The 20,452-nt window shown below is 46.2% G+C and overlaps 1 long non-coding RNA gene across 1 annotated transcript in view; it reads right to left on the bottom strand.

The window, feature by feature from the left end:
- The window catches only part of LOC140367088 (uncharacterized), a 195,268-nt gene that overhangs the window by 673 nt on the left and 174,143 nt on the right, over nucleotides 1–20,452 (bottom strand). The window lies entirely within an intron of this gene.

Here is a 20,452-nt window from a genome sequence, read left to right as displayed (position 1 = left end):
AGCAGCACAAACACATGAGGAGCAGCACAAACACATGAGGAGCAGCACAAACACATGAGGAGCAGCACAAACACATGAGGAGCAGCACAAACACATGAGGAGCAGCACAAACACATGATCTAAAGTACTATTCCACTAACCTTTAAAGCCTACGGGCCACAAATCTTTAAAAAAATAGAAAACTTATTTATTTATTTTTAAATAAAAACAATATCGATACTGAGTTGCGTATCGATAGGAGTCCGTGACAATATATCGCCATATCAATATTTTGAACACAACCCTAGTCTGGGTCTTTTGGGTCTGAGTCTTTTGGGTCTTTTGGGTCTGGGTCTTTTGGGTCTTTTGGGTCTGGGTCTTTTGGGTCTGGGTCTTTTGGGTCTGGTCTACAGCAGATATGATACATTTATATACATGAACGCAGTACATTTGTGTAGAGTATTTATAATATATAAACACAGGGGCTGATGCTGAGGCAGATTATATAACTCTGAAACAAGTCTGACCCACTTCACTGCAAAGTGGAGCAACGACCAAACACATTTATTTCATTTTTTACTTTTAAAATGGTGCTTTAGGCCGTTTAAGAGTTAGAGTTATATATATATATATATATATATATATATATTACATATCATAAGGGAAATGCTAACATGCGTTCATCTGGAATAAAGAGATATACAATGTTTAGGCCATCAGCTGTGATCAACTACTACAAACACATATATTATTGATGAAAGAAAAAGTATATTGCTCAAAGGTTCAATATTCTTATTGCAGTGCACAATATTGTCTTTTTTATATTACACATTTAAGTTTCACTTGTGTGCATGTTTCACTGTATTTTTACCAGAACTATCCTGTGGTGTGACTAACCATTTTTTGTTAGTTATTTGCGTCAGAGTCAGTTAATAAAGGTGTGTATTTGCTTGGTACATAACTGCACATGTATCTACAAGTGTAACGCTGTAATCCTGTGTGACATGTCACATGGTGTATCCTCCAGCACACGCTCAGGTATCAGGGCTCACACTGCAGGTCAAAATAAAGCATTATTCTAATCTTATTTGTACGAAAATCAACTTCACTGAACAAAAACACTGAACACACACCAGTTTGTGGAAAAAAACCCGCTTCTTGGCTCATTCTTTTTATGCCGACTTGGCACAAACCGATCGGACCAAAACCGTCTTTCTCACAAACGATTCAGAGTTCAAAAGCAGTTATTTTGTCATACGGATGTCCTTCTCTTATAGGACCAAAGGAGCTGCTCAGGTCCCTTAGCGAGCTCCACACATCCATCACCAACCTGTTACCACCACACGGCCCCCCCACAGCCCCCCCACACAGGGCACGCGTGGAGGAGGTCCGGATGATAAGTTACAGCCACTGCAGAGGCCGCTCAACACTCAACACGATTGCTCTGTTTACTCTGCAACCGAATCAAGCCTCAGCTCTGTGGGATCTGCACAGGCAACATTATACGGACCACGGAACGAAAACGGAACAATCAACAAGATCCACAAGTGAGAGAACGGTCGACAAGCGAGAGAACGGTCGACGAGCAAGAGAACGATTGACGAGCGAGGGAACGAACGACGAGCGAGAGAACAAACGACGAGCGAGAGAACGGTCGACAAGCGAGAGAATGGTAGACGAGCGAGAGAATGGTAGACGAGCGAGAGAACGAACGACGAGCGAGAGAACGGTCGACGAGCGAGAGAATGGTCGACGAGCAAGAGAACGATTGACGAGCGAGGGAACGAACGACGAGCGAGAGAACAAACGACGAGCGAGAGAACGGTCGACAAGCGAGAGAATGGTAGACGAGCGAGAGAATGGTAGACGAGCGAGAAAACGAACGACGAGCGAGAGAACGGTCGACGAGCGAGAGAATGGTAGACGAGCGAGAGAACGAACGAGAGAACGAACGACGGGCGAGAGAACGATCGACGAGCGAGAGAACGGTCGACAAGCGAGAGAATGGTAGACGAACGAGAGAACGAACGACGAACGAGAGAACGAACGACGGGCGAGAGAACGATCGACGGGCGAGAGAACGGTTGACAAGCGAGAGAACGGTAGATGAGCGAGAGAACGTTCGACAAGGGAGAGAACGGTAGACGAGCGAGAGAATGAACAACGAACGAGAGAACGGTAGACGAGCGACGAGCGAGAGATCGAACGACGAACGAGAGAACGACCGACAAGCAAGAGAACGACCGACGAGCGGGAGAACGGACGATGAGCGAGAGAACGAATGAGAGAACAACCGACGAGCGAGAGAACGGTCGACGAGCGAGAGAACGATCAACAGAGAACGATTGACAGAGAACAATCGACAGAACAATCGACAAGCGGCTAGTCGGCAGAGCGCTAACACAAATCCTGACGAGGGAACACCTGAGCTATAAAAAGCGTGGGTTTGAATACATACATTATTTTAAGCTCTAAAACATGAGACGCAAAAGCAAAGCCACAAGAGCAAGTATTAAAGACAACATCAATACAGTAAAGGCAGAAAATGTGTCCGTTAACAGTAGTGTCAGTGCTGTATCTGACAGAGGAAGCAGAAGTAGGAGGTGCAGAGGAAACCACTGACCTTAGGGCGAGAAATACTGTGCACAAACACCTTCTCAATACTTCACGTTTAGAGCTAACGACATCGTACAAGGCTGGAAGCTCCTCTGGGTTCTTAAAATCCAAACGGCTTCACCAGACGTATTCCCGACGCTCATCTTGCCTATAACGTGTCCACAAGCTTAAGCCAATCACCGGAAAGAACGACTAAACGGCCGAATCAACTCGTCCACTCCCAAAACCCCGGCCGACTCGTCCAGTCTTCTTTCTGCTGTGGTTCATATAAAATATTCGATATCAATAACAAATCGTGGTCGACGAACACAACGTCGGCTGATTCATCGACGAAGCGACGGAAAGCCTACGGACTTAAAACGTAGATTCACGGAAGAGAATACGGCAGGAATTTTACGGGCATTTTCTGGTGATTATGGAAGAAGCAGAAGGCTAATGAGATGATTTCATCCAGAGAACATTCTGTCAATGAATCGATTAATGTTCAGATTGCAAAAAATGCCTGTGAATATGAGATTTTTACTCCAGATCAACCAAAAGTATCGCTGCTCGAGAACCTCCCGTTGAAGCACGTCTACAAAGGAAAACGATTTGTCAACAACAAAAAACACTGAAGGTTCAAGTTTTCTGCTTTGTCATGAAGTCATAAAAACCTGTGCATAAACGACACTTGTTCGATATCAAAATCAGCCGAGCATCATCTCAACAATCGATATGTCGCGATAAAAACGGGCTTTACTTGTCTAAAACCAAAGGCGCATCGCAGCGTCGCACTGTTGCTAGCGCCGCCGCTACAGGCTCTTCATTGTGCGAAAGTCTCCGGCCGCCGCTCAGCCGACCGCCTCGAGTGCTATCAAGTTAACGTCCATCCACTCCATGACCGCCGCGGCTTTCTCCTCTTTCCCCCAAGGCCACAACAAACCTTCCTTTTTCTTTACAGAGTGCATTAAGGACCAAACGAACATTTACAAAAGAACCAAAAGCAGGTCAAATCCAAAACACCCGAGGCAAAGATGGACATACTTCAAATCAAGTCCAACCCACAAAGTAAACACTCTCACAAGCCGACATTTGAAGTCAAATAACTGCCAATAGTCCAAAGTAGTGTAGGTAGTACTTATCCAGATGGTTGCGTACAAAAGTGCGTACAGTTGTTGTTGTTGTTGTTGTTGTTGTGGTGGTGTGTGTTGCAGCAGTTGTGCGTCTGTTGCTGTGGTCGGACCCACTCGCTCTCGTTCCACAAACTGGGTTAACTGTCAAAGGAGGAGGAACCGGCTCTGAACACGACAGTCACGTTTTACACTTAACACGACAGAAGACCCAGATAAAAGTGCCCGTGACGTGTTTTTACCATGTTCTAATTCTGACTTTGTTTGGTGTATTTATACCTGTTGTACATATAAATTATAGTTTTACACCATTCGAACAGGTATTTGTGGAGAAAATGTTGAAAAATCTGTAGAAAATGACAAGAAGTGACATCACACCAGGGACATTCAGACAGGAAGTGACATAACAACAGGGACATTCAGACAGGAAGTGACATCACACCAGGGACATTCAGACAGGAAGTGACATAACAACAGGGACATTCAGACAGGAAGTGACATCACACCAGGGACATTCAGACAGGAAGTGACATCACACCAGGGACATTCAGACAGGAAGTGACATCACAACAGGGACATTCAGACAGGAAGTGACATCACACCAGGGACATTCAGACAGGAAGTGACATCACAACAGGGACATTCAGACAGGAAGTGACATCACACCAGGGACATTCAGTCAGGAAGTGACATCACACCAGGGACATTCAGACAGGAAGTGACATCACACCAGGGACTCTCATACAGGAAGTGAGATCACACCAGGGACATTCAGACAGGAAGTGACATCACACCAGGGACTCTCATACAGGAAGTGACATCACAACAGGGACATTCAGACAGGAAGTGACATCACAACAGGGACATTCAGACAGGAAGTGACATCACAACAGGGACATTCAGACAGGAAGTGACATCACAACAGGGACCCTCATTCCAGTCAAAGTTTATGCAGAATTTACACAAACAACTTTTTTGACTTTCTAAACAAGAATTTAACAAAATAAAGTCGCTCTCATATATTTTTATCTGTCAATTTTTTTTAGTAGTTTAGAGTTTTGGCCCAGTGTTTTCTGGGTAATTGCCTACTGTGACGTCATCAATTACAAACAGTGTACAAACAACAAGTGAAATAATAAACCAAAAAAAAGTGCCATTCTATGATAATATTTTTATATTATATTTATATTATATTTATCTTCACTGCATGTTAGTTGAATGAGGGGTCCGGCCTGTAGGGGTCCGGCCTGTAGGGGTCCGGCCTGTAGGGGTCCGCGGCCTGTAGGGGTCCGGCCTGTAGGGGTCCGCGGCCTGTAGGGGTCCGGCCTGTAGGGGTCCGGCCTGTAGGGGGCGCTCTAAAGGTTGTACAGTTACTCTATGTATAATCTAGTGCTATAGACGACTAAAGCAATTCTTGGTCTGCATTTATTCCATTTTGTCCACCATCTGATACAAAATAACGATTAAGCTCCAGGGAAAGTAAAGATATGAAAATAAAGCACTTGTTTTCAGTCAAATCAACCGTTCTTGGTTTGTTCTCCAAAAAATTAAAAAATGTAATAAAATGAAAAAACTCAAATCAAATTTCAGTGACTTGATGTTTTCATCCACTTGTACTGGCATCATCCTGTAGTTTAAAAGGCAGGATCAGGACAGAATGGTTTTGGTAGAAGACACACTGAACTCGCCTCCACAAGATAATTAACTCATCCCTAGAGATAACAACTCGTTCTCTCAAGATAATAACTCGTTCTTTCGATATAATAACTCGTTCTTTCGAGATAATAACTCGTTCTTTCGATATAATAACTCGTTCTTTCGATATAACTCATTCTTTCGAGATAACTCTCTTTCGAGATAATAACTCGTTCTTTCGAGATAATAACTCGTTCTTTCGATATAATAACTCGTTCTTTCGATATAATAACTCGTTCCTTCAAGATAATAACTCGTTCTTTCGAGATAACTCGTTCTTTCGAGATAACTCGTTCTATCGATATAATAACTCATTCTTTCGATATAATAACTCGTTCTTTCGATATAATAACTCGTTCTTTCGATATAATAACTCGTTCTTTCGATATAATAACTCGTTCTTTCGTTATAATAACTCGTTCTTTCGATATAATAACTTGTTCTTTGGATATAATAACTCATTCTTTCGAGATAATAACTCATTCTTTCGAGATAATAACTCATTCTTTCGAGATAATAACTCGTTATTTCAATATAATAACTCGTTATTTCAAGATAATAACTCGTTATTTCAAGATAATAACTCGTTCCTTCAAGACGTCAACTCGTTCCTTCAAGACAATAACTCGTTCCTTCAAGACAATAACTCGTTCCTTCAAGATAATATAACTTGTACACATTAAAAGACAGAGTACACAAGTTACTAAAATATTTAACGCATTTGTGAGGACTTTGATGGCGTTTGAACTTGTGGTCCTAATAACTCACCGTTCACTTCCCCTTTAAACGATCCCACGTTTAGTCGACCGCTCGGTTTAATCGTTTGTGTTTGATGTGGGTCCTTGTTATCTTTGGAGCGAGTTTAGCCTTTAAGACGCCCTGTAGTCAAACATCAGCGCACCGCACAAACGAGGAAGCAGGAAGCTAAAGCGGTCACCATGATGACCACAGAAACCACCTTAAGCAGAAGCTCACACACCAGCGCTGGGACGTTCCAGAGAGAGCATTTAAGCTAACAAACATGATCATAACGACTAGAACAAATACGTCTTGTGTACGTTTAGCGTTCATTAGTCAAATTAATGTATAAATGAGAAAATATTATTGTTTGGTAATAAATAATAGCTGGAACAATATTCATTTTTCTACAGAAACATCTAAATTGTACTAATACTGTCACAAAATATACCATACATTCTCAAATACTCAATATAAGAATACAGCAGCTTGTGATGTCGATACTGCATCACCACATTTAGTATCACAATATTTTGATAGTTTAGGTCATATTTCAATTGTCTTGCATATCGTACATTTGGGACGTTATTGTACCCTTTAGAGTTACTGTGTCAGTCGCATAATGTACTGTAAATATGATCTTTTAGCTTGATACTTTGCATGCACTTGGGGGCCTTTCTGTGTAGAGTTTGCACGTTCTCCCTGTGTCTGTGTGCAGTTTGCACGTTCTCCCTGAGTCTGTGTGGAGTTTGCACGTTCTCCCTGAGTCTGTGTGGAGTTTGCACGTTCCCCCTGAGTCTGTGTGGAGTTTGCACGTTCTCCCTGAGTCTGTGTGGAGTTTGCACGTTCTCCCTGAGTCTGTGTGGAGTTTGCACGTTCTCCCTGTGTCTGTGTGCAGTTTGCACGTTCTCCCTGAGTCTGTGTGGAGTTTGCACGTTCTCCCTGAGTCTGTGTGGAGTTTGCACGTTCTCCCTGAGTCTGTGTGGAGTTTGCACGTTCTCCCTGACTCTGTGTGGAGTTTGCACGTTCTCCCTGAGTCTGTGTGCAGTTTGCACGTTCTCCCTGAGTCTGTGTGGAGTTTGCACGTTCTCCCTGAGTCTGTGTGCAGTTTGCACGTTCTCCCCGAGTCTGTGAGTCTGTGTGGAGTTTGCACATTCTCCCTGACTCTGTGGAGTTTGCACGTTCTCCCTGACTCTGGAGTTTGCACGTTCTCCCTGACTCTGTGGAGTTTGCACGTTCTCCCTGACTCTGTGGAGTTTGCACGTTCTCCCTGACTCTGTGTGGAGTTTGCACGTTCTCCCTGACTCTGTGTGGAGTTTGCACGTTCTCCCTGACTCTGTGTGGAGTTTGCACGTTCTCCCTGACTCTGTGTGGAGTTTGCACGTTCTCCCTGACTCTGTGTGGAGTTTGCACGTTCTCCCTGAGTCTGTGTGGAGTTTGCACGTTCTCCCTGACTCTGTGTGGAGTTTGCACGTTCTCCCTGAGTCTGTGAGTCTGTGTGGAGTTTGCACGTTCTCCCTGAGTCTGTGTGGAGTTTGCACGTTCTCCCTGACTCTGTGTGGAGTTTGCACGTTCTCCCTGAGTCTGTGTGCAGTTTGCACGTTCTCCCCGAGTCTGTGACTCTGTGTGGAGTTTGCACGTTCTCCCTGAGTCTGTGTGCAGTTTGCACGTTCTCCCCGAGTCTGTGTGGAGTTTGCACGTTCTCCCCGAGTCTGTGTGGAGTTTGCACGTTCTCCCCGAGTCTGTGTGCAGTTTGCACGTTCTCGCTGACTCTGTGTGGAGTTTGCACGTTCTCCCTGAGTCTGTGTGGAGTTTGCACGTTCTCCCTGACTCTGTGTGGAGTTTGCACGTTCTCCCTGACTCTGTGTGGAGTTTGCACGTTCTCCCTGAGTCTGTGTGGAGTTTGCACGTTCTCCCTGAGTCTGTGTGGAGTTTGCACGTTCTCCCTGTGTCTGTGTGCAGTTTGCACGTTCTCCCTGTCTGTGTGGAGTTTGCACGTTCTCCCTGACTCTGTGTGGAGTTTGCACGTTCTCCCTGAGTCTGTGTGGAGTTTGCACGTTCTCCCTGAGTCTGTGTGGAGTTTGCACGTTCTCCCTGAGTCTGTGTGGAGTTTGCACGTTCTCCCTGTGTCTGTGTGCAGTTTGCACGTTCTCCCTGTCTGTGTGGAGTTTGCACGTTCTCCCTGAGTCTGTGTGGAGTTTGCACGTTCTCCCTGTGTCTGTGTGCAGTTTGCACGTTCTCCCTGTCTGTGTGGAGTTTGCACGTTCTCCCTGAGTCTGTGTGCAGTTTGCACGTTCTCCCTGAGTCTGTGAGTCTGTGTGCAGTTTGCACGTTCTCCCTGAGTCTGTGAGTCTGTGTGGAGTTTGCACGTTCTCCCTGAGTCTGTGTGGAGTTTGCACGTTCTCCCTGACTCTGTGTGGAGTTTGCACGTTCTCCCTGAGTCTGTGTGGAGTTTGCACGTTCTCCCTGAGTCTGTGTGGAGTTTGCACGTTCTCCCTGAGTCTGTGTGGAGTTTGCACGTTCTCCCCGAGTCTGTGTGGAGTTTGCACGTTCTCCCCGAGTCTGTGTGCAGTTTGCACGTTCTCCCCGAGTCTGTGACTCTGTGTGGAGTTTGCACGTTCTCCCTGAGTCTGTGTGCAGTTTGCACGTTCTCCCCGAGTCTGTGTGGAGTTTGCACTTTCTCCCCGAGTCTGTGTGCAGTTTGCACGTTCTCCCCGAGTCTGTGTGCAGTTTGCACGTTCTCCCCGAGTCTGTGACTCTGTGTGGAGTTTGCACTTTCTCCCCGAGTCTGTGTGCAGTTTGCACGTTCTCCCCGAGTCTGTGTGCAGTTTGCACGTTCTCCCCGAGTCTGTGTGCAGTTTGCACGTTCTCCCCGAGTCTGTGACTCTGTGTGGAGTTTGCACGTTCTCCCCGAGTCTGTGACTCTGTGTGGAGTTTGCACGTTCTCCCTGAGTCTGTGTGCAGTTTGCACGTTCTCCCCGAGTCTGTGTGCAGTTTGCACGTTCTCCCCGAGTCTGTGTGGAGTTTGCACGTTCTCCCCGAGTCTGTGTGGAGTTTGCACGTTCTCCCTGACTCTGTGTGGAGTTTGCACGTTCTCCCTGACTCTGTGTGGAGTTTGCACGTTCTCCCTGACTCTGTGTGGAGTTTGCACGTTCTCCCTGACTCTGTGTGGAGTTTGCACGTTCTCCCTGACTCTGTGTGGAGTTTGCACGTTCTCCCTGAGTCTGTGTGGAGTTTGCACGTTCTCCCTGACTCTGTGTGGAGTTTGCACGTTCTCCCTGACTCTGTGTGGAGTTTGCACGTTCTCCCTGAGTCTGTGTGGAGTTTGCACGTTCTCCCTGTGTCTGTGTGCAGTTTGCACGTTCTCCCTGTCTGTGTGGAGTTTGCACGTTCTCCCTGAGTCTGTGTGGAGTTTGCACGTTCTCCCTGAGTCTGTGTGGAGTTTGCACGTTCTCCCTGTGTCTGTGTGCAGTTTGCACGTTCTCCCTGTCTGTGTGGAGTTTGCACGTTCTCCCTGAGTCTGTGTGCAGTTTGCACGTTCTCCCTGAGTCTGTGAGTCTGTGTGGAGTTTGCACGTTCTCCCTGAGTCTGTGTGGAGTTTGCACGTTCTCCCTGAGTCTGTGTGGAGTTTGCACGTTCTCCCTGAGTCTGTGTGGAGTTTGCACGTTCTCCCTGAGTCTGTGTGGAGTTTGCACGTTCTCCCTGAGTCTGTGTGGAGTTTGCACGTTCTCCCTGAGTCTGTGTGGAGTTTGCACGTTCTCCCTGAGTCTGTGTGGAGTTTGCACGTTCTCCCTGAGTCTGTGTGGAGTTTGCACGTTCTCCCTGAGTCTGTGTGGAGTTTGCACGTTCTCCCTGAGTCTGTGTGGAGTTTGCACGTTCTCCCTGACTCTGTGTGGAGTTTGCACGTTCTCCCTGACTCTGTGTGGAGTTTGCACGTTCTCCCTGACTCTGTGTGGAGTTTGCACGTTCTCCCTGACTCTGTGTGGAGTTTGCACGTTCTCCCTGACTCTGTGTGGAGTTTGCACGTTCTCCCTGACTCGGTGTGGAGTTTGCACGTTCTCCCTGAGTCTGTGTGGAGTTTGCACGTTCTCCCTGACTCTGTGTGGAGTTTGCACGTTCTCCCTGACTCTGTGTGGAGTTTGCACGTTCTCCCTGACTCTGTGTGGAGTTTGCACGTTCTCCCTGACTCTGTGTGGAGTTTGCACGTTCTCCCTGACTCTGTGTGGAGTTTGCACGTTCTCCCTGAGTCTGTGTGGAGTTTGCACGTTCTCCCTGAGTCTGTGTGGAGTTTGCACGTTCTCCCTGTGTCTGTGTGCAGTTTGCACGTTCTCCCTGTCTGTGTGGAGTTTGCACGTTCTCCCTGAGTCTGTGTGGAGTTTGCACGTTCTCCCTGTGTCTGTGTGCAGTTTGCACGTTCTCCCTGTCTGTGTGGAGTTTGCACGTTCTCCCTGTGTCTGTGTGCAGTTTGCACGTTCTCCCTGTCTGTGTGGAGTTTGCACGTTCTCCCTGAGTCTGTGTGCAGTTTGCACGTTCTCCGTGAGTCTGTGAGTCTGTGTGGAGTTTACACGTTCTCCCTGAGTCTGTGTGGAGTTTGCACGTTCTCCCTGAGTCTGTGTGGAGTTTGCACGTTCTCCCTGAGTCTGTGTGGAGTTTGCACGTTCTCCCTGACTCTGTGTGGAGTTTGCACGTTCTCCCTGACTCTGTGTGGAGTTTGCACGTTCTCCCTGACTCTGTGTGGAGTTTGCACGTTCTCCCTGACTCTGTGTGGAGTTTGCACGTTCTCCCTGACTCGGTGTGGAGTTTGCACGTTCTCCCTGAGTCTGTGTGGAGTTTGCACGTTCTCCCTGACTCTGTGTGGAGTTTGCACGTTCTCCCTGACTCTGTGTGGAGTTTGCACGTTCTCCCTGACTCTGTGTGGAGTTTGCACGTTCTCCCTGACTCTGTGTGGAGTTTGCACGTTCTCCCTGACTCTGTGTGGAGTTTGCACGTTCTCCCTGAGTCTGTGTGGAGTTTGCACGTTCTCCCTGAGTCTGTGTGGAGTTTGCACGTTCTCCCTGTGTCTGTGTGCAGTTTGCACGTTCTCCCTGTCTGTGTAAAGTTTGCACGTTCTCCCTGAGTCTGTGTGGAGTTTGCACGTTCTCCCTGTGTCTGTGTGCAGTTTGCACGTTCTCCCTGTCTGTGTGGAGTTTGCACGTTCTCCCTGAGTCTGTGTGCAGTTTGCACGTTCTCCCTGAGTCTGTGTGCAGTTTGCACGTTCTCCCTGAGTCTGTGAGTCTGTGTGGAGTTTGCACGTTCTCCCTGAGTCTGTGTGGAGTTTACACGTTCTCCCTGACTCTGTGTGGAGTTTGCACGTTCTCCCTGAGTCTGTGTGGAGTTTGCACGTTCTCCCTGAGTCTGTGTGGAGTTTGCACGTTCTCCCTGAGTCTGTGTGGAGTTTGCACGTTCTCCCTGTGTCTGTGTGCAGTTTGCACGTTCTCCCTGTCTGTGTGGAGTTTGCACGTTCTCCCTGAGTCTGTGTGCAGTTTGCACGTTCTCCCTGAGTCTGTGAGTCTGTGTGGAGTTTGCACGTTCTCCCTGAGTCTGTGTGGAGTTTGCACGTTCTCCCTGAGTCTGTGTGGAGTTTGCACGTTCTCCCTGAGTCTGTGTGGAGTTTGCACGTTCTCCCTGAGTCTGTGTGGAGTTTGCACGTTCTCCCTGTCTGTGTGGAGTTTGCACGTTCTCCCTGAGTCTGTGTGCAGTTTGCACGTTCTCCCTGAGTCTGTGAGTCTGTGTGGAGTTTGCACGTTCTCCCTGAGTCTGTGTGGAGTTTACACGTTCTCCCTGACTCTGTGTGGAGTTTGCACGTTCTCCCTGAGTCTGTGTGGAGTTTGCACGTTCTCCCTGAGTCTGTGTGGAGTTTGCACGTTCTCCCTGAGTCTGTGTGGAGTTTGCACGTTCTCCCTGTGTCTGTGTGCAGTTTGCACGTTCTCCCTGTCTGTGTGGAGTTTGCACGTTCTCCCTGAGTCTGTGTGCAGTTTGCACGTTCTCCCTGAGTCTGTGAGTCTGTGTGGAGTTTGCACGTTCTCCCTGAGTCTGTGTGGAGTTTGCACGTTCTCCCTGAGTCTGTGTGGAGTTTGCACGTTCTCCCTGAGTCTGTGTGGAGTTTGCACGTTCTCCCTGAGTCTGTGTGGAGTTTGCACGTTCTCCCTGAGTCTGTGTGGAGTTTGCACGTTCTCCCTGAGTCTGTGTGGAGTTTGCACGTTCTCCCTGAGTCTGTGGAGTGTGAACAGCTTTGACCTTGAGCAGACGTGACTTTCTGTTGCTGAGACAGAAAACACAGTGAGATAAAGAGCAGATCTGGAAACATAAAGGTGAATTCTATCATCTTTGCTTATTTTCCACAACATTGTACTTCCTGCATGTTTCAGTTTGAAACAGGAGTTTAAGTTAAAATAAGTCAAATACATAAATTATGAATAATTTGTATTATTTGCCTTTAAAGTTCCTCTTGTACCTTTGGTATGTTTGGATCTTAAAATAAGGTATGTATTCAAAACCACACATGACTTTCAGTCATGCTGCATGTAACGTGCAAACACTTCTGTATATGTGTGTTTAGAGCACACGCATGTGAGCTCTAAACACACACACACACACACACACACACACACACACACAGATGTGGGCTCTAAACACACACACACACACACACACAGACGTGTGCTCTAAACACACACACACACACACACACACAGACGTGTGCTCTAAACACACACACACACACAGACGTGTGCTCTAAACACACACACACACACACACACACAGACGTGTGCTCTAAACACACACACACACACACACACACAGACGTGTGCTCTAAACACACACACACACACACACACACAGACGTGTGCTCTAAACACACACACACACACACACACAGACAGACGTGTGCTCTAAACACACACACACACACACACACACAGACGTGTGCTCTAAACACACACACACACACACACACACACACAGACGTGTGCTCTAAACACACACACACACACACACACAGACGTGTGCTCTAAACACACACACACACACACACACACACACAGACGTGTGCTCTAAACACACACACACACAGACGTGTGCTCTAAACACACACACACACACACACACACAGACGTGTGCTCTAAACACACACACACACACACACACACAGACGTGTGCTCTAAACACACACACACACACACACACAGACGTGTGCTCTAAACACACACGTACAAACTTTCTGAGCCTCAGAGTGAGAGGACCTTGTAAACAGGATGAATGAAGCTAAAAACAGCTCCAAATGTGTTTATGACGAGTTAGAGCAAACGCTCAGAAAAGTTAATTTAGCATTAAGTGTGTCCTTTAAAGCTTGTATTTGTGATAAGAATCCAGATAAAGAAATTTGAAAATGAATAAACAGAAAACATCATTTAATGAGTCACACTGTTGATCCTCGACACCTCAAACGTTCACGTACAAGAAGAAGAAGAAGACGACCCTCACTACTGCCAACAGTCGGACGTGTGGGTCGTTCTTTGCAAAGGAAAATGAAAATCTGGGACGAGCGGTCAACACTGGCCCTCGTGGAGTGGACCTCACCCTTAAAGGAGCGACACGGGAGTGTAATTGGACACAGCTGACGGGAGATTCCCATCATGAGGTTCAGTCGAAGATCATCGCCGCACAAAGATGTCTCTGTGATCAACTGACCAGCGAGCAACAGGCATTAAACTCTCTGGAACCGAATCGACAGGAATGTCACCAAGTCAAAACTGAGGCTGTAAAAAACGACTTTCACTTGAATTTGAGTCCATTGTTTTTACAGAAAAGGAAGGATCAGACAGACAGGTAAAGAGAATCAGGAATGACATTTAAGGAACAAAGATCTCGACTAAACTCCGCCCAAGTCGAGGTCAGCTGTTCAAATCCTCTGCACGGCGTCAACGCGGTCGCTGCTCGGGAACAATTCACTTTTGTATGAATAATTATGAGCCGATTTTGCAGTTTTGCAGCAGTTTCTCTTCAAAAACCAGCCCCCAAATGCAATTTCAGACTCACTACACATGGGACGAGAAATATTACTATCGTTTAACGGGATAAAAAGGCCAGACAATAATCCACAATCGCCATTATATCGCAAAAATTTACGAAAAAAAAGATACTCCTCTATGAAGTTCTCCTGTGGATCATTGTCGTTTTCACTTTTTAAAAAAGGTACAATTCTAAACTAGTTATTTAAACGTGGAACTTATCCATCATCTTAAAATTATGAATATTAATAATCATACCGGTTTAAAACTCAGCCATTTTTAATAACTATTGTGATATTATGGTTAGTATCGCAATTATTTTCACCTTGATAATCGTGACACAATATCATTCCAGAGCGATTTGCCCCTCATTAGCTTCTATTAAAGTAGAACTAAGTATCTCTGGCGATAGAGCGCCCCCTGCAGCTCCTTTGTGAAAATACAACGTCAGAAAATAGATGCAAAAGCTTTTCCCACTCACATTTCTTTATCTTTCTTTTCATAATAAGACAGTATAATCACATACAAAATCATTTCACATTGCCAAATAAAAAAATAAATAAAAAAGAGCCAGGGTTTCTCACGAGAGTTATCCTCAGATCAACGGACAATTTAAAACGCCACAAAAACACATATTTAACCATCACGGGGACTTACAAAGACGTTCAATAAGGTGAAAATGTTACTCACTTCAATTCAGGCTTTTAGATAGACGCCCGTCTTCCCGTTTTTTGGACGGGGTATTTTGAAATGTGGACGGCATTTTCGAGTGCAGGGACGGCCATTTTATTAATACATCTTAGGAAAAAAAGGAATATTATCATTAAATCGTACCGGGAAGTGTTTGACAATAGTCTGCCATTATAGTTTACTGTTTACAAGTGAAAATGTGCATACTGCGTGCTGATTGGTCGACGGAATTTGTGTGCTTGACTCTGATTGGCTGCCGAGCCGTGGTCCGGAGAATGCCGAAGCTACTCTAGTACTATTTAGCCTAGTCGGGCCCCCGTACAAAATTAATTGGACACAGTGTTTTCAAATCCTATCCTGCTTCAATTTAATGCTAATTAGGTGCACACAATGGTCTGATTGTGTCGCAAAGTGCTGCTTCAAACTGTATGGAAAGAACTCATTTAGCCCACTCTTAAACACAAAAAAGTTGTAGAGTTATGGTGTAAAATATATCACTGTTGAGGAAGTAAAGAAACCGCCTCGTCACCATCACACGCTAAACTAAACTAAAAGAAGAGCGAGGCCTAAATTAGACTTTGTGACGGAAACTCCTGCTGTGAATCAGAACGAGAAAGAACAGACACTTTTAGTCAGGTACAAAAGCGTTCAGTCACATGACGTATCCAGCACATGCCGCCGTGTGTCCCTCTAAACCATGATAGTTACACCGGACGCACGCCGCTTTTCTTTTGCCGTGTTTTGAGCTTGAAACGCTTCACGGTCGAGCGTTTTCACAACTTCAAATAACGGCCTTTTCCAAACGTTCGGCTGAAGCGCACGGCGAGCTGGAAGCAGGCGGTCGTCACGGCGAGCTGGAAGCAGGCGGTCGTCACGGCGAGCTGGAAGCAGGCGGTCGTCACGGCGAGCTGGAAGCAGGCGGTCGTCACGGCGAAGAACAAAAGGGGCTAGTAATACTTATGCTTTACCGACGACGGATTTGCTGTTTTCAGAGCGTGGTCCAGAACTCCGGGGTGAAAAACATGTGTGAGGAGTGGTTGTGTGTGTACAATACTAGAACATTTGTGTTTAGGGTTATTTAATGGTTTATTTGGAGTGCCGCAGTCTAAAGCGCTAACCGGCCGCTTGTGTCTGCATTGTGTTTTGTTGGTTTGATAGTGTGTAATATATCCTATTTAATTTAGTCATAATTTCCCCACAATTAAGTACGGCTCTTCTCCAAATGTCAGGGTTCATTTCACATTTAAGATCTTTCTGCCAAATTAAGCTCACGCTGTTATTTTCAGTCCATTTGATTTTACTTTGCGTGTGAGAGAAATGTCGCTTCTGGAAGATGCCACCAGGGGGCGACGCACTAAACCAGAAGCATCTGAAATCTAGAATTTAACCACAAACTACGTAATTAAGCCAAAATAGGGATGTCACGATATCACATTTTAGTTCAAAATGTTAAATGTGACCCAAAAAAAGCCTTTACATTTAGTTCTTTACATTTAAAGGTGGAATGGACGATTTTTTTCAGCAAATTTTGTATCATATTTCCTCGTGGCGTGGATAAATCATTTGTCCTGCCACGTATCAATCATAAAACGCACCTACCGCTCACCTGCAGCCGCGTGCGGTTCGTCCCCACGTTTCCGCGTGCCTAAGCGCATGGATCTATCATAATATAGTTCCCTCAGTGTACGGGGCAAAATGAAGACGGAGAAAGACAGTTCGAGCTGATGCAGAAGTGGACAGAAATCTACGGGAGACGAGAGATGCGATGCGCTCCGTTGAGCTAATAAACAAACGCACGTGTGTGTTGTATCAGTCCGCACGGGGGCATGGCATGTGCACGGGGGAGTGGCATGTGCACGAGGGAGTGGCATGTGCACGGGGGAGTGGCATGTGCACGGGGGAGTGGCATGTGCACGGGGGAGTGGCATGTGCACGAGGGAGTGGCATGTGCACGGGGGAGTGGCATGTGCACGGGGGCGTGGCATGTGCACGAGGGAGTGGCATGTGCACGGGGGAGTGGCATGTGCACGAGGGAGTGGCATGTGCACGGGGGAGTGGCATGTGCACGGGGGAGTGGCATGTGCACGGGGGAGTGGCATGTGCACTTCCGCCTGCGTTCTCAAATCGCCGAAAAATCGTCCATACCGCCTCCAAGTCTATTTTTGGGATGCATATTAAACAAAAAATACTTAATTACGCTTCTTAAGCTGTGACAATAATTATTTTTTGGTTCTTATGATTAACCTGATCCTCTTGACGTCCCTAAACCAAAACGGTCTAAATCGAGACTAGTAAAAAGGTAACACACTGACAGCGCGCACCGGTTTAAGTTGAGGGCCTATTTCTATTTGCTTTAGAACGACTCTTACTCTTGCCCTTGTGTTGACGAGTCTGTAATCAATTAGTTCTGACCTCTTCGGTGGTGGTATATTGATTTAGACCGTGGGTCTTATCTCCCACAAAAACACCCTCTTCAAAAGGAAAGAAACGGACACGACCTCGGAGCAGTTTGCCAGGGCCTTTCCAATCAACCGTCCACGAACAGTCCCAAAACTGCCTGTGAACCGCCCGCAAACCGCCCGCAAACACCGCCCGCAAACCGTCCTCAAACACCGCCCGCAAACTGCCATCAAACCGTCCTCAAACACCACCCGCAAACCGCCCGCAAACACCGCCCTCAAACCGTCCTCAAACCGTCCTCAAACACCGCTCTCAAACACCGTCCTCAAACACCGCCCGCAAACCGCCCTCGAACCGCCCTCAAACCGTCCTCAAACACCGCCTGCAAACCGCCCGCAAACACACACATACACGTACAGAAACTCTAAGGCGACAGACTAAAATGTGCTGAAGACAGACGTACTGCGGCGTAAAGCATTCGAATCACTTCCAAACCAGAAAAGTGACACGAAACACCTCCAAAATGTGTCGATTTGGAAAAAAAGAACGGAACTATTTTAACGTCAACTTGTCCAGCGTTTTCCCACTTCGCTCCAGTCTCCAACACATCTGTTATCGCCGAACGCCAGGAATGCCAACGTTCATCAAGCTAAATTAAATCTGAGCAAACACTGAAAAGTAAACAGGCCCAAAGTTATGCCTCGCCAATTTAATTATGAAATGTCTAAACTGAGCGGGCGAGCGGGAGGAAGAGGACGGCGGCGGCGCGAAGGGGATTACTCTGTTCCTCAGAGTCAGACCTGCTGCCGTGGCGTCGGGCGGAGTCTTAAAGGGGCGGAGCTGTTATCAGAGACATTATCACCTGTCATTACTGGACTCCGGCGTGGGGGGGATTAAAGGGTTTGAAGAAATGATGGAGGAAAAAAAAGAGTTTTAAATCAATGTTTTCATGTTGTGTTGAAGTCCTTTTTGAGTTGAGGCTTTTCTTGTTTCAATAATGTTTGAAGTAATACTTAAGTACTTAGACCTGCAAGTAGATGTTGGGTCCACAATTCCAAAATATTATTAATTAAGACATTAAAGTGGACCTTAAAATCGCCTTTAAGACTCCGTTCTTTCTTCTACTCTAACAAATACACTGTTTTAGTTGGATTCATAATCTAGTTTTGAGGAATAACTTGGGCATTATAGAGGATTTTTGGCGAGCAATCTGAGTCTCATTTCCTGGTGGCGTGGACAGTCGAGTAGTTCTCCCACATGTCAATCATTCCCTGCGTGCTGCTGCACACCTGCAGCCAGTTTCCAGGATAGCAGCACGTTTCCCTGGTTACACATGTGTGGTTGATATGTCTGTGTGTGTTTAGCGAGTTCCTTCAGTGCAAAGTACAAACATGACACAGAAAGGCCGTGTTCGAGTGAGTGTGTGAGTGTGCGTGGGCGTGGGCGTGTGTGTCTCAGGACTGACCGAAGTCTTGTCCGGCTCCTGTTGGGACTCAGAGGACGACTCCATGACCTCAAACCTCCGTCTGTTTCAGCGCTGCTCTGGACACTGCTCTGGACACCGCATTTCTGTGACAAACGAGACAGAAAAACAATACATTAGACAATTGTAGTGACGGAGATTTGTTTTTAGGTCGTGTTTCACTTATTGTATTCAACGTTTCCCTCCCACAGCACCGATAACTGAGACGGAAATTATACATATATTTACAACTAACTTTTTAAGACTTGATCCAACAGTTATTTATGCTTCAAGAAACTACTGAACACCTTTGTATGAATGAAAGAAGAGAAAGAAATCACTGAGAGATGTTCTGGGCAAGCGCCAGTCTTATTAATTAATGTAAGGGACCATCCGGACGGCAGGAGGCGTGGCCAGTTTGGCAGCCCACACCCCCGAAACATGTCGAAGTAAAAACAACCAACTTTGTCTTTAAAAACAAACACACTAAATGAAATTAAAAAAACACAATGAATGTCATTAATGGAAAGTATAGGCCAAATTATGTTATGTTTGCACCGATACGTTTGGAGCGATATCTGTGAACCGATACCTTTGTGTCATTCAGCTTCATAATAAGTGTGCAATACTGTCATAATCATGTGCAATATTGACATAATGTCAATCATCCTGGTGCAATATTTTCTGTCCATATAACAGTGTTGAGTGTTTATTATTTATTAAGAGGTTTTCTAAAAGAGTTTATAATTTACTTCAGTATCAAATCTGTTTCTGTTCCCGATCTGTGTTGGAACACTTTCCCCACTGCTGGACAAATAAAGGTTCTCTCATCTTATCTTAGGACCGATTTGTTTGGGCCGATTTGTTTGGGCCGATATCTTGATCTTTGGGCCGGCCGATATCTTGATCTTTGGCCCGGCCGATATCTTGATCTTTGGGCCGGCCGATATCTTGATCTTTGGGCCGGCCGATATCTTGATCTTTGGGCCGGCCGATATCTTGATCTTTGGGCCGGCCGATATCTTGATCTTTGGGCCGGCCGATATCTTGATCTTTGGGCCGGCCGATATCTTGATCTTTGGGCCGGCCGATATCTTGATCTTTGGGCCGGCCGATATCTTGATCTTTGGGCCGGCCGATATCTTGATCTTTGGGCCGATATCTTGATCTTTGGGCCGATATCTTGATCTTTGGGCCGATATCTTGATCTTTGGGACGATTCCTTTGGGACGATTCCTTTGGGCCGATTCCTTTGGGCCGATTCCTTTGGGCCGATACCTTTGGGCCGATACCTTTGGGCCGATACCTTTGGGCCGATACCTTTGGGCCGATACCTTTGGGCCGATACCTTTGGGCCGATACCTTTGGGCCGATACCTTTGGGCCGATTCCTTTGGGCCGATTCCTTTGGGCCGATACCTTTGGGCCGATACCTTTGGGCCGATACCTTTGGGCCCATCACATTTTTGCTTGTACATATTGTGATTCTTCTGCATTTAAAAGTGTAAATTGAAAAAAGCACATTTTCATTTGCACCTCTCGTTTATCAATTATGGATGTATCATTTTCATGTCTCACACTCGTCGATGTTGATGCGAGACACGTCTAAACTAGACTATGAACCGACATTATTCCTATTCCGAATGCAAAGTGTATTAAATCTTAGAACATTCACTTCTGTAGATTATATAATGTTATAAATGTGCGACTCCG

This window comes from Eucyclogobius newberryi, unplaced genomic scaffold (assembly GCF_026437365.1).
Source record: "Eucyclogobius newberryi isolate DKJ021-1_F unplaced genomic scaffold, fEucNew1.0.hap1 SCAF_2, whole genome shotgun sequence".
NCBI lineage: Eukaryota > Metazoa > Chordata > Actinopteri > Gobiiformes > Gobiidae > Eucyclogobius > Eucyclogobius newberryi.
This window is presented reverse-complemented; position numbering and strand designations above follow the sequence as displayed.